The sequence below is a fragment of the Taudactylus pleione genome, unplaced genomic scaffold (assembly GCF_031769625.1).
Source record: "Taudactylus pleione unplaced genomic scaffold, aTauple2 ptg000161l, whole genome shotgun sequence".
NCBI classification, from domain to species: domain Eukaryota; kingdom Metazoa; phylum Chordata; class Amphibia; order Anura; family Myobatrachidae; genus Taudactylus; species Taudactylus pleione.
This window is the reverse complement of record NW_028284563.1, coordinates 3106531-3122739: the sequence shown is the minus strand read 5'-3', so window position 1 is coordinate 3122739 and position 16209 is coordinate 3106531.

The window sequence follows — 16209 nt, the reverse complement described above, 5'->3', positions numbered from 1 at the left end:
TTTTTTGGTTTGGACTGGAGTGTACTTTCGGGGGTTACAGCACCCTTAATGGTCAAGCCAGCCGGCCCTTTACTTATGACACAGGCGCACGCTTGGCACTACTTTGTTGATGCACGTGCGGCTACTGCGCACACAATTCACAAACACAGAAAATAATTTTTTTTTGGTTTGGACTGGAGTGTACTTTCGGGGGTTACAGCACCCTTAACGGTCAAGCCAGCCGGCCCTTTACTTATGACACAGGCGCACGCTTGGCACTACTTTGTTGATGCACGTGCGGCTACTGCGCACACAATTCACAAACACAGAAAATAATTTTTTTTTTGGTTTGGACTGGAGTGTACTTTCGGGGGTTACAGCACCCTTAACGGTCAAGCCAGCCGGCCCTTTACTTATGACACAGGCGCACGCTTGGCACTACTTTGTTGATGCACGTGCGGCTACTGCGCACACAATTCACAAACACAGAAAATAATTTTTTTTTTGGTTTGGACTGGAGTGTACTTTCGGGGGTTACAGCACCTTTAACGGTCAAGCCAGCCGGCCCTTTACTTATGACACAGGCGCACGCTTGGCACTACTTTGTTGATGCACGTGCGGCTACTGCGCACACAATTCACAAACACAGAAAATAATATTTTTTTTGGTTTGGACTGGAGTGTACTTTCGGGGGTTACAGCACCCTTAACGGTCAAGCCAGCCGGCCCTTTACTTATGACACAGGCGCACGCTTGGCACTACTTTGTTGATGCACGTGCGGCTACTGCGCACACAATTCACAAACACAGAAAATAATTTTTTTTTTGGTTTGGACTGGAGTGTACTTTCGGCGGTTACAGCACCCTTAACGGTCAAGCCAGCCGGCCCTTTACTTATGACACAGGCGCACGCTTGGCACTACTTTGTTGATGCACGTGCGGCTACTGCGCACACAATTCACAAACACAGAAAATATATTATTTTGTTAGCACTTGGGGGGAGCACCCCTGATGGACAGAGCACCCCCTGGACAACACTGCAGCACTCCTTTAGGACTGGGACACTGCACAGGACTTTGGAGTGGACACAGCCCCTATGGAGAACTGACTGCACAACACAGTCCAGCCAGCCCCTATGGACTTTGAAGTAGTGGACACAGCCCCTATTAACAACAGCAGCACAGCACAACACAGCCAGCCCCTATGGACTTTGAAGTAGTGGACAACAGCAGCACTACACTACACTACACTACACAGCCCTAACTCCCACCCTCCCTCTTCACTGTCCACAGCCGAGTGAGAAAATGGCGCCGACGTGGGTACCTTATATAGGATCCAAAATCCGCGAGACTCGGAAGGCGGGATGATGACGTTTTGCCTCGATTTCAGATCCGAGTCAGGCGGGAAAAGTCGAGCCTGATTCGGATCGGACTCGGATCGGGGGGGCTCGGGGGTTTTCGGATTTCAGAAATCCGAACCCGCTCACCCCTAATATATATATATATTTATATATATATTATATATATATATATATATATATTATATACAGACATGTGCTACACCCCCTGCATTAGCACCTTATGTACCTGGCTGCACCTGGAGATACTGCATTATGTACCTGTACCTGCTGCATTAACTCTGTGTTATTCTGCACCAGTTCTCTACCAGATAGTAAACCAATCCCTAGATAAGTTATATACCAAGTGGACTAACCTCCATAGCATACCGCTGACACCTAGCAACATCATACGTTTTGCCAACAATATATATTGTTGGACCAACAAATAAAGAAGAGTCATTCCCAGTAGATTTGAGAAAGCACAAAAACTATTTTTTTCTGGAGTTCACCATAATAACCGGACCACTTTTTGCATCTTCAGTTTGAACCATGAAGAACAAAGGTGTAATATACACAACTGTATATTACTTTTAAATACATGAGATGAATGTGAGACAATAAATATGGTTTGCCTCTAACAAGGTGATAAATGTGCGTGAAAAGAGGTTGCCTTTGCAGGATATCATTGCCATTAGAGCGATATTATATTTACTTTAAGATTGAGCCATTCATGTATCTGCTGAACAGTGGGCCTGATTCAGAGCCGGACGCTATTTGCTCTCGCTCGTTCAGAAAAAGGGGCCGGATATTTAAATAGAGCGCTCGCTCTTTGCGGTCTGTTGACGCCTCTATGTCTGAGCGAGTGAACGAAATATGCGCTCACTATTTTGTAAAGACACCCCCTGGCTGTTCGCATCATACGTCATCTCCGCTATTTATTACATTAATCGAGTACATCGAAAGGCATCTGAACTGCTCGCAGTGCTTGTGGTTGGATTTTCCTACCTCAATCATGCGAATAGTTCAGGCTAAAAGACAACCAAGTGACATGGCCAATGACGCTGCTTTGTTAATTATGCACACCCTTAAAATGCCCGTTTTGACTGTTTGGCACGCCTGCGTTCGGATCTCCACTCCCCGTTTTCAAGCACCTTCCCCTGTTACCACCCACAAACGCCTCATCCTGTCACTCAAATTAGCAGGCACTCGCTATTTTGCGAACACACGATTTCCGACCGCAATGACTGGTTGGCGCATGCGCATTATGACCCATACGCATGCGCAGATGTGTGAACATCGCTCGGAGCAAACGAGGGGCCGCTTACGAGCGGCTCTGAATCAGGTCCAGTGTGCAGGTTGAGTCTACTATATCTAAAGTGCTTGGGACCAGGAGGATTTTGGATATCGGAATATTCCGTATTTTGGAATATTTGCATACCATAATGAGATATCTTGGGAACGGGACCCAAATATACACACAGTATGCATTTATGTATTATATACACCTTATACACAGCCTGCAGGTAATTTTATACAATATTTTCAATAATATTGTGGCTCAAACAAAGTTTGTGTGCATACATGAAATTAATTTATGTTTCATATACACCTTATACATAGAGCCTGAAGGTAATTTTCTACAGTATTTTTGATAATTTGTGCCTTAGACAATGTTTGTGTACAGTGAACCATCAAAAGTCAAAGGTTTCATTATCTCAGTAATATCCAAAAATATACCATATTTTGGAATACTTGGATATGGGAGACTCAACCTCTATAGCCTTATATCATGAACAAAGGCCAAAAATCTCTGCTGGCAGTGTGAGCATAATTGCTTTTATTATAATACAATAATGTTGATTTTGCAGGATTTTAACCATTTTATGATGATATACGGTAGAAATAATAAATCTCTTTGAAATTAAGAGCGTTTATTTTTGTACTGCGTATGCATATGACCAGAGCCGTAACTAGACATTTTGGTGACCTGTGCCAGGGAGAGCCTTGCCCCCCCCCCTATTTTTTAAATAGGGACATAAGATAAGTGCACCTGAAAAAGAGCCATGGCCTCATGAGGGCCAGGGAAGAGACAGGGGAGGCCAGGAGATGCTGGGGATAAAAGAATAGGAAGCTAATAAACAGGAAAACTGACAGGCCCAAACAGCGCCCCCTGCCCTGCAGTGCTCTGTGCCATGGCACTGGTCGCACCACCCTAGTTACGGCCCTGCATATGAGTCACACTGCGCATGTGTCAAGTTCCATTACCATTGGCACTTGCAGTGAAAACTTGGACACAGTTCGACACTTTGACAGTGAGTGAGCATTTGTGAGAGGTAATGGGGTGGTGATTCAAATGCAGGTGTGTTGCAACCAGTGGCATTTGCAAGGTGGTGATTGCAGCCCTTACCAAAATGTTTAAACAATAAAATAGAGGGGTCTATTTATCAAGCAGTGAAAGGCGTGGAGAAGTGAACCAGTGGAGAAGTTGCCCATAGCAACCTATCAGCTTTGAAGTAGTATTTATAAAATACAGTCTATAAAATAATAGGTAGGAGCTGATTGGTTGCTATGGGCAACTTCTCCACTGGTCCACTTCTCCACGCTTTTCACTGCTTGATAAATAGACCCCTAAGTCTGCTTCAAACACTGCTACCAGGGATCAGTCATTAAATTTACCAGGGAAGGAACAGATGGGTATCTGTGGGATTGACAGGCATGCAGGATTACCTCCTGTGTCAGCTAGCTCCCATTGGTTAGTTTTGGCTAATCGGCATGACTCTGGGGGTGGGCTAATCAAGTGTGTCTGTCAATCACACAGACACCCAGCTGATCCCCGGTGAGTTTAATGATCCCGGACAGCAGTGGCGTAACTAGGGTATGTGGACCCCAGGGCAAATTGAAAAATGGAGCCCCCCCCCCTATGTGCTCATGCCGAAAAATGGGCATGGTCACAAAGGGTGTGGCCACTGAAAAATGGGGTGTGTCAACATGATGCACACTCCTTTCTCATCACTCTGGGAACAGTCCTTTCCATTCCATATGCACCTTAATGCAGTCCCCCCTATGCAGTGCCCCTAGTAGTGGTCCCTCTTATGCAGGCCCCCAGTAGTGCCCTTTATAAAGTGCACGCAGTAGTGGTCCCCCCTATGCAGGCCCCTAGTAGTGGTCCCTTTTATGCAGGCCCCCATTAGTGCCTCTTATATGGTGCCCCCAGTAGTGGATCCCTTTATGCAGGCCCCCAGTATTGATCCCCCCTATGCAGTGACCCCAGGAGTGGTCCCCCTTATGCAGGCCTCCTTGTAGTGCACTTTATACAGTGCCCTCAGTAGTGGCCCCCCTTATCCAGGCCCCCACTAGTGATCCACCCTATCAGTGCCCCCAGGAGTGGTCTCCCGTATGCAGGCCCCCAGTAGTGCCATTTATACAGTACCCCCAGTAGAGGTCCCCCTAATGCAGACCCTCAGTAGTGACCCCCCCTATGCAGTTCCCCAGGAGTGGTCCCCCTTATGCAGGCCCCCAGTAGTGCCCCTTATACAGTGCCCCCAGTAGTGGTCGCCCTTATGCGGGCCCCCAGTAGTGATCCCCCCTATGCAGTGCCCTTATACAGTGCCCCCAGTAGTGGTCCCCTGTGAAGTGCCCCTTGTGCCCCCAGTAGTAATCCCCTTATGTAGTGCCCCCAGTAGTAAGCCCCTTATATAGTGCCCCCAGTAGTAAGCCCCTTATGTAGTGCCCCCAGTAGTAAGCCCCTTATATAGTGACCCCAGTAGTAGTCCCCCCTATGCAGTGCCCCCAGTAGCAGAGCCGGATTTAGACTTCCTGGGGCCCTAGGCAAGATACCGGTTTGTGGCCCACCCTCCCTCAAACAATTCTGTACTTTGTTAGGCTTTGTGAAAACCTTGTGGTGGAATATAAATGAAGGATAATATATATATATATATATATATTTCACAAAATGCCCCGGTGGGTGACAGGGAGAGAGAGAGGCAGATGGGGAGTGGGTAATGGAGAGTCAGAGAGTGACAGAGAGAGGAGGACAGGGAGAGCCAGAGAGTGATGGGGAAACGGTGACAAGCAGAGGGTGATTGGGAGAAGCAGTGGGTGACAGGGAGAAGATAACAGGGAGAGGTAGAGGGTGATGGAAAGTGGGTGAAAGGGAGAGGATGACAAAGGGAGGCAGAGGGTGACCAGCAGAGGGTGATCGGGAGAAGCAGTGGGAAACGAGAGGGGAACGGAGAGGAAGAGGGTGACATGGAGAACATTTGTAAACAGGGAGGAGATGACGGGGGATGGGTGAAAGGGAGAAGGGTGACGGGAGAGGCAGAGGGTGATGGGAACAGGATTACAAGGAGAATCAGTGAGTGACAGGCAATGGGTATATTAGGTTACTGAGTGAGGGAGTAAAGGGGGTAAATTGCTGAGGAATAACAATGCTAGTGGAAGGAGAGAGAGAGAAAATCAGGAGATAACTGCGAGTGGAGAACTGACCTTTCATGCAGTCCTTGTGCAGAGAAGCTACAGCAGGTAAGTATTATCCCCTGGTCAACACAGCAGGCGCCCAAAGAGAGACGGAGGAGATCCGGACCGGCATGCCTATCTTTAGACCTAACACTGGCTGTAGCGCTCCTCTCCTCTGGTTTTTACGCCAGAGCCAGTCAGTAGATTGTGACATCGGACCCCTGGTAACAACAGTGTCAGAGGCAGTGGTCGAAGTGAAAATTTTGAAGTGGGGGTATGTACCTCTCCACACCACACAGCACTGCACCTCTCCACACCACTGCAGCCCCCCACACGTCACTGTACCTCCCCACATCACTGCACCTCCCTACACCACACAGCACCTCTCCACACCACACCGCTCTGCAACTCTCCACACCAGTGCACCTTCCCACACCACTGCACCTCTCTACACCACTGCACCTCTCTACACCACACAGCACTGCACCTCTCTACACCACACAGCACTGCACCTCTCCACACCACACAGCACAACACCTCTTCACACCACTGCAGCACCCCACACAGCACTGCACCTCTCCACACCACTGCACCCCCGCATACAGGACTGCACCTCTGCACACAACTGCACCTCCCCACACAGCACTGACCCTCCCCATATAGCACTGCACCTCCCCACACCACCTCACCTCCCCAGCCCCCACACAGCACTGCACCGCCTCACACAGCACTGCACCTCCCCACACCACCTCACCTCCCCAGCCCCCACACAGCACTGCACCGCCTCACACAGCACTGCACCTCCCCACACCACCTCACTTCCCCAGTCCCTACTCAGCACTGCACCTCCCCACACAGCACTACACCACCTCACCTCCTCAGTCCCCACACAGCACTGCACCTGTGCACACAACACTGTACCTCCCCACACAGCACTGCACCTCCCCACACCACTGTACCTCTGCAGTCCCCACACAGCACTGCACCTCCCCACACCACTGTACCTCCCCACACTACTACACCTCCCCAGTCCCCACACTGCACTGCACCTGCACGCACAGCACTGTACCTCCCCACACACCACTGCACCTCCCCAGGTCCCACACAGCACTGCGCACACATCACTGCACATCCCTGCTTCACAAAGCACTACCACAGGCACACACAGGCTCACCTTGCTGTGCTTCAGTAACTGCTGGCGCAGGCGCACCCTTCCCTTACCGGCATAACTGCTCCTCACTCAGGCATTCACATTTTAGCTCCGCCTCCGTGACAGCTCACGGACCGACAGCCAATCAGAAGCGACCACGTGGCTGCCACTGATTGGCTTCCAGTCCTCTTACATCATCTTCGCGGAGAGGATGATGTAAGAGGAAGTGGTCCCTCCTCCTTCTTTGTTATGGTCGGCCGCAGTGTACTGAAATGAGTCACTTTGACTCATTATCAGCACTGCTCTCAGTGTCGCTGTGGGGCTCCTTCATTATTGCCGTGGGCACCAGTGCAATTAATGCACTGCCGATATGTCTACCGGCCAGATGGTCAGGGCCGGATTTCAGGGGCCTGTCCGCGGCCCCATGAGACCCGCCGGGCCCTAGGCAGACGCCTAGGTTGCCTAGCAGTAAATCTGGCCCTGCCCAGTAGTGGTCCCCCCTATGCAGTGCCCCTTATATAATGCCCTCAGTAGTAGCCCCCCTATGCAGTGCCCCCATGTAGTGCCTTTTATATAGTGCCCCAGTAGTAGTCCCCCCCTATGCAGTACCCCCAGTAGTGTTCCCCCAATGCAGTGCCCTCAGTAGTGGTCCCCGCAGTAGTGACCCCAGTATTGGTCCCCCGATGCAGTGCCCCCAGTTGTAGTCTCCCCCAGTAGTGGTCCCCCGATGCAGTGCCCCCAGTAGTAGTCCCCTCCCCAGTAGTCCCCCCCCAATGCAGTGCCCACAGCAGTAGTCCCCCCCTACTTTAGCAGTGCAGAGAAACACACATGTAAAAAAAAGAAAAAATACCCACTTACCTGAATCCACGCTCCGGCTCCTGCTCCCGTCTCTGTCCGGATCTCCGTCCTCCTGGGCTGGCCCACTCTGCATTATGGGAGAGATGTCATGACATCTCTCCCATTACCTACTGCGGGAGCCGGAAGATGGAGCTCATGAGTGAGCTCCTGCCTGGCTCCGGCAGTGGGCGAAGCAGTCAGTGAGAGTCTGTCTGACTCTCATTGGCTGCTAAATAAAATAAACACACAGCCGCCAGCACGCGGCTGTGTGTTTGTTACTTACTGTGTAGTGCTGACCGAACTCTGTCCGGTCAGCACTACACTGACCATGGTGTCCTGGACCACGGCCGGTGGCGGCCCCCGCGCCGCCGGTTCGAGGGCGCCCAGGGCACACGCCCTGCTGGACCCCCCTTAATTACGCCACTGCCAGGCAGCAGCTTTTAGAGCTGGGTAACCTTAATGTTATTGTTTAAACGGCACCACCCCTGGCAGTTTTGGACTGTGTTGAAGCCCACACATGACACCGCCACTGATTGCGACCATTTTGGGGGAGGGTCTGGGCCTGCAACTGCAAATTTGTATGCAGTGGTAAAGGCTCTGGCACCTTACTTGAGCTGGACATTCTAAGTGACCATAACATTGCTCAGAACATCAATGCTGCGACTGTTTGTGCAAGCGGCAGACTTGATACAAGTCTAGTGGGCGTCTCAATGCAAATTCAAGTGGCTGGAACATTTGCATACTTTTGGAAAACCACTACTTACAGGATCACAGCCAAAATAGGATTTGCTTACACCTCTGAATCAAGAACAAACTTGTTGGTATAGTGAGCACTCTTTTACTCTATGCAGAGTTCAGAGATTATTTTTGTACTGCACATGCATCCCGATTGATTACTAATGGCGGTGTCATTGAGGACTTGGATGCAGAGTGAATGACAGTAAATGATTGTTTTGGGTGGTAACGGGAACAGTAAGTCAAATACAGACATTAGGCAACTGTTTCGGGGTGGGTCTCAGTCAGAGACTGTAATTGCAATGGCTTCGGCAGCTAACTTGCTACAGGCATTCTGAGGAACCACCAGGTTGCTTAATGGATCGATGGTACAACCAATGTACGGCTGATGGTGAATCTTTGTATGCATGTGGAGGATCAGAGACATCGCTGATGGGCGTCTCTGTACAAATCCCGACTGCTGCAGCATTTGCATATTTTCGCAGAACCATTGTGTACAAAGTCGTAGATATAACCTGATTAGCCTCCACCTCTAATTCAGACCCTGGGTCTTGTATGATCCTTTTCTTCGTTCTGAACAAAGATACTATATAAAAAAGCAAAGCAAATACATCTAAAGCAGGCTATACATCTACGGGCCATTTCTTTATTCTGCCGATGCCAAAACTGATCCGATCTGCCGATCTTAATCTGTTCCAATGATCAACGGACTCTAATGATCAATGATTTGTCAAAGGAACTGCAAAATACTAACATCCTACTTACTGTTTGTGGAGGATACTGGTGTATCGGACTGTTAGTTGTTTTAATTATATCTGCATATGCAGACTGTAAGGCGCTTTGGACTCTTTAGTGAATATTTACTAAAGGTCAATTTTAATCAATTTGATTGATTTTAAATAATTCAAAATTGATTAAAATTTACCTTTATTAAATATACCCTTTTTGTCACCCTAGAATTAACATTTAAGAATAAAATTAATAATGCATGAACAGATAGGCCAAACTATTAAGGTCTTAATTTTGTTCATTTAGTAAGAAACCATGCTCCCAAAGAAACCACCGAGGGCAGACTTTAGAAAACAGAAGAGAGGGAGAGAAGAGGAAGCACGTAAGCGTTCCCATCATTTTCAGAAATGGCTCACAAAGTCAGGTAACGATGATGGTGCAGGAATCTCTACAATGGAGTCACCACTGCCAGAGATTTTTAACTTGGAAGAAGAGGTTCTGGAAGAGCTTGATACAATCTTTGTAACTATGTGGGTCATTATTTATAGACTGACAGTGATGGTATGCAGTCGGGAAGTCGGCGGACCTAATCCCGACAGCCGGCTTCCCGACTGTCATGTCCCGGCAAGGGTCTAAAGACAGGCGTCAATATGCCGACGCCTGCCATTAGACATACGCCGGGAGCCCGACACCCGGCATCCCGATCGAACAGATGCCGGGTGCGGATAGCCGCGGGGCGGGGGAGAGTTAGGTTTAGGGTTCCCAGGGTGGACTTAGGGTTAGGCACCGCCTTGGGAGGTTAGGTTTAGGCTAGGAGAAGGGGGGTTAGCATTAGGCACCCCCAGGGGGGGACTTAGGGTTAGGCACCCCCTCCGGGGGACTTAGGTTTAGGTGGCAGGGAAGGGGGGGTTAGGTTTAGGCACTTAGAGGGGGGATTAGAGTTAGGCACTGGGGGGAAAGGTTAGGGTTAGGCACCCCTAAGGGAGGGTTAGAGTTAGGGAGTAGAAATAGGTTAGTATATACTTACCTTTGATGATTGGGATTTCCTCCCCTGCCGCGATGCCGCTGTTGGGATTCCAACCGCCGGGCATGGGTCCGGTGGTAAATCATACCGATTCCACAGTGATAGCACAACCATCAGTGAAGAGACTGAAATGACTGGACTAAAATTGAATGATCAATATTCATGGCCTCATATAAAGTGAGGTGTTATTTAGCAAAACGTGGATAAGAGCAACAGAAAAATATAAATTTCACTTTTTCGACCACTACTGACGGAAGGCGATTTAGCTGTGAATGGTCCTTTAAAACTCTACCTAATGGAGAAGTAGTAGAGCGATCATGTCTAATGTATTCTGAGTTGCAGAGAGCTATCTTTTGTTTTTCATGTATACCTTTTGAAAATAGATCCCCAATCATCCCAAGCATTGCAAACCCTCTTCATTGTGGAGAAAACCATTTACAGACACTACACACTTTTAGCCAGGTATTAGGCCGTTCGTTATCTGGGTTTTGTTTTAATAAATTTGCCAAGTGATTAGAGGTCTATTTACTAAGCCTTGAATGGAAATAAAGTACCAGCCAATCAGCTTCTAACTGCCATGTCACAGGCTGTGTTTGAAAAATGACAGGAGCTGGTTGGTAGGTACTTTATCTCCGTCCACTGTATCTCCATTCAAGGCTTAGTAAATAGACCCCTTATCCGCTTTACTTGTGAATATGAAGAAAAAAAAAAAAAACTGAGCGTGGCGCTTGTCAACAAGCAGCTGTAAAAGGAGGGTGTTAATCTCCGTTATACAAATCAATAGATAAAAAATAAAAAATGTATACAACGCTAGCGTGAAAGATGTTGTAATGAGTGGGGTTCAGGAAATTACCCTGAATATATATTAGTCTATAACAAATGTATAGGTAACTGGCTTGGTTAAAAAAACATTTATTCCATCACGTATAAAACACAATATTAATAAACCGCTCCTTACATCGGAGTAGTTGTACTGCTGCACAGATATGATATCACAATTAGGTATAATTCTCAGTCAATTGACTCTGATATCTTACTCATACTGGAGGCACTGATGTGGATAATAAATGTCAATCTGTAGATTCCGGAAAATAATCCAGTGTTAAAAGAGACGTTACCAATCCTGGTTAGCAAGATGTCCTCGCAGTAATATCCTCCTATGGAGGGTGATTCCAGTGGTGTCTCAGAACGGAAAAGGTGCTGGTCCGGATCTTGTTAGGATGTCCACACTGATTTAAAGTCCTCCCAGAGTAGATTCAGCAAAGGATATCAAGGTACAATGTTAATGGCAAGCTCAACGCGTTTCCGTGTGGAAATACCCACACCTTCGTCAGGAGCAAGTGTATAAGTGTCTCTGAATGTGCCAAGTACTTATACCTCTTTAAATGAGTAAATCCAAAACAGATGTGCAGATTTTCTAAACTAATTAACCAAGCCAGTAAGCAAAAGACAATAACAATACATAAAAATCTCTCTGAAGGCAATCATGATATAGAATCATATATGTTCCCATAAAAACGAGTAATTTAAAATACCTGAAATACTGTTATTCGTTCTATCACTAACATGGTCATGCGACTTCGGTCCGATCATGTGACTAGTGACACAGATGAAGTGTGATTGGTCCTGATTATCTCATATATTCACAGCCACGTGGAGTCTCCTTGGAAACAGCCGCATGTTGTATCAGGGCTGGAGATCGCTACAAAGTGTGGTGCGGTCACGTGATGTAAACAACACCACGTGACGCCGACATAGATATCAGCGGGGCTGTCTCAGCTAGCAGACCTATCCTTTGCTGGGTGCAGTAAAACTTATACGGACTGATATCACCAGATAGCGATCAATTAAACGGTCAATCAAACAACATACTGTGTACTGAAGATAAATAAAAAGATAATGATATATCGATAAAGCAGACTCCATGCAAACTTGATCCCATATGTATTGATCACTGTCAATTTATCTGGATCAATTAAATGATAAGGTAATAACAAGATACCAATCACATTAATCAATTTACACATTTAAAGCAATATTGTTAAACTGATACCAAAAAATATTATTAATAAAAAACATTATCGATATTAGAGAAAACGCAACCTGGAAAGATAATCAGTGAATTATGTTAAATAATACCCAATTGCAGGTATAAATATCTATCAGGGATCATATACACATTTTAAGTACAATAGCAAAAAAGGGGCTCCGATCAGTGGAGAATGGTATCACGTTCATCCTGCATTGGTTGAATCCGGTGATAGAAAACCAGTCTGCTTGAATACTCAACCGAGTTCAACCAATACAGTTAAGTTCCACTGATTCGTTCAGACCTTCTGGATAGAAGGTATTCAACTTGAACATCCAGTAAACTTCTTGTCGGCACAGAATTCTATATCTGTTGCCGCCTCGTGCTGTTGTTTGAATCTGTTCTAATCCAACAATAGAAAGACCACTGATACTGCTCTCATGAGCTTCCATGAAGTGTCTTGACACACTATGATTCTGGAACTTATTAATTATATTACGGCGATGTTCCATAAATCTTATTTTAATAGCTCTTGTCGTACTCCCCACGTACCTCAGACCGCAACCACAGGTCAGTAAATAATGACATATATAGAGTCACAATTCATGAAACTACCAATATTAAATTGTTCATCATTGGAACCTATACTAATAGTGGTAGTACATCTTGGGATATGTGTGCACATAGTGCATCTATTTTTACCGCACCCGTAGAAACCTGGTGGTCGAGATGGTAACCATTGGGAGGACAAGCGTCTTGCTGATTCAGAATCAGTATCAGTGGATTTAGCAGTTTTAAAATGACTGGGAGCCAATATGTTTTTTAATGATTTATTTTTCTTAAAAATAATACGTGGTGTTTTTGGTAGAACACTTTTCAAAACATTATCGTATCCCAAAATGTTATAGTTTCTTCTAATGATGTCGCTTATCTCTTTGTGACAAGATGTTTATTTACAGATAAATGCAGAATCCAGGGTTAGAGTTCGATCCCTATTTAGGTGAGGAAGTTTCGGAGTCAAAAGATCCATTCTATTCATCTCCAAAACTTCACTCAAAGCTTTATTTAGGATACCCTCTGGATAGCCTCTTAGTCTGAAGGCTTTCAGCATTTCATCAGCTTGTTGCCTAAATACATCATCCAAGGAGCAGTTTCTGTGTAATCGCATCAACTGCCCCTTGGGGATGTTCACCTTCCATGGTTTATAATGTGAACTTTGGAAATGAAGGTAAGATTGAGTGTTAACCGGTTTAGTAAAATTAGAACTGTATATTCTGGTACCAGATGCTTCAAGGGTCACATCCAGGAAGTCAATGCGTTTTCTATCGTAGGTGAAAGTAAAAGTGAGATTAAAGGTATTAGAATTCAAAGAAGAAACAAAACGTTCAGCCGAAAGAAAATCCCCATCCCAAATAATAAAAAGGTCATCAATGTAACGGCCATAAAAGACCAGAGATGCGCCGAAGTCGCCGCCCCACACATGGAGGTCCTCAAACTCCCCCATGTATAGGTTGGCGTAGCTCGGCGTAAATCTGGTCCCCATGGCCGTCCCCATGATTTGAAGGAAATAGACATTGTTAAAAAGAAAATAGTTATGAGAAAGAATAAAAGAAATGGAAGATAACAAAAATGATTTTTGTTCCCGTGTCAGGTTCCCATCTCTCGATAAGCAGGTGGCAATGGTCTCCACCCCCAATGAATGGGGTATATTGGTATAAAGTGACTGTACGTCAAGTGTAAGGAACGCATAGGTCTCCTTCCACTCTATATCCTGAATGCATCATAAAAATTGAGTGGTATCTTTGAGATGGGACCTGAGCTTGGGAACAAAAGGTTGCAAAAAAGAATCAACATAAAAAGAGAGGTTAGACGTAAGAGAATTAATGCCCGAAATAATTGGACGACCAGGGGCGGAAGTGAGGGATTTGTGGATTTTGGGTAAATGATAATACACCGGAATAGTGGGGAAAGGAATAAATAGAAAACACCATGTTTCCCTAGATATGACCCCTCAAATAAAGCATTGTCTAACAAAATTTTATACTCTCTCAAAAAGGTTTCTGTAGGGTTATTAGTGAGAGTCCGGTAGAAGGTGGCATTATTTAATTGATTATATGCTTCCTGGAGGTAATCCTCCTTATCTTGGACTACCAGACCCCCTCCCTTATCCGCCTCCTTTATTATTATCGAAGAGTCCTTTGTTAATAAATGGAGAGCACGCTTCTCTGCTCTTGTCAAATTGGAGGTATGAGAGGACTTTTTTGAAATCCTATGACATAACGACTTAAAGTCCTCGAGAGTGATTTTGTAAAATGACTCAATGTTGTTGCTTTTAGCTGAGATCGGAAAAAATTCCGATTTCAGCTTAAATTGGTTAACATTGGAGCATGTAGCGTCATATAATTTCACTACTGTATCCTGAGTCGTAGTGTGACCTTCTTCCCAAAGTTCATGTAGAATAGAAAGGGATTGGTTATCTGTGGAGTCAAGAATAATTGGCATAGAGTCATCCTGATCATGTTTCAGTTTCTTATTGGCAAAATACCTTTTGCGACATAAAGTTCTGACATATTTATTGAGATCCACAAATAACTCAAAAATGTTTGGTTCACTTGTTGGGGCAAATTTTAACCCCCTACCCAATAGGGATAGTTCATCAGGATTGAGACTTCTAGAGGAAATATTGAAAACATTGGGGTATACAACAGTTTCGTGTGGTTTAGTATCCACATTATTGCTTCCCTTCATATTTTCCCAAGATCTTAAATTCTTCTCACATTTCTTTTTACTGTGTATACCTCCCCTGCAGCCTCTAAACTTTTTTCCCTCTGTCTTTTTGGTGTTCCTGAATCTCTTATGGGATGATGTTGCATGTCCCAGTGATTGGGGCGAGGGGGAGCCTCTCGAAAAACCTTCGGAGAAGATTCAACCTGTTTATTATTGTATAGGTGTCGAACTTTCGGTTTCGCTCCCAATTCTTTGTGGGCCTCCAGATATTGCTGTCCTCTATTGTGAGGTCTAAGATCTGGTCGGGGAGTGTTCCATTCTTTCTTGTTGGTTCTATAGGGAATGGTGTGACGTCTCATATTGTGTTTATATGTCCCTGAATATATCTCAGCAGTGTTTCTCCCAGGGTCAGATTCCATTTCAATATTATGTGTCTTAAAGCTTGTTTGCTTAAAGCTTCTGACTCTGTTATTCTGGTAGTCATTTTGATCCCTTCTAAATTTCTTTTTCTTATTTTCCACTATAAATTTTTCAAAGTTGCTAATTCTCTCATTAATAATCTGATCTTTTTCTTGGAATTCCTTATCAGTTTGAAAAGGTTCCAGTTCTTTCCTAGTTTTCTCTATTTCTTTTTCCAAGACATCAGTCTTATGTGACCTATATTTAATAATGATTTTCAATAAATTAATTGAACATAAATCTAGTGTTTGTTCCCATTCTTGTTGGAACTCAGACCCCTCCTCAAAAATAGAGGATTTAAAGAGCCTAAGTCCCCGGGGAATCATCTTCCTGTCCACATAGTGTTGTAAATTAACACAATCTAACCAATTCCGTGATTCATCACGTAACAGATCTTCTAAATGGAATAGTTGTTCACGCATTACAGTTCTATTAATGTCAATAGTCACATCGGAGTCTTTAACAACTGAACTAGTATTGTCTATATCACAATCCCACTCATTAAAATATGATTGCCTTCTTTGAGCTCTTTCTAGAAACCCACTCATGACAGCAGCCGTTAACTCAAAACACAGTATAAATACGAAGAAAAAAAAAAACTGAGCGTGGCGCTTGTCAACAAGCAGCTGTAAAAGGAGGGTGTTAATCTCCTTAATACAAATCAATAGATAAAAAATAAAAAATGTATACAGCGCCAGCGTGAAAGATGTTGTAATGAGTGGGGTTCAGGAAATTACCCTGAATATA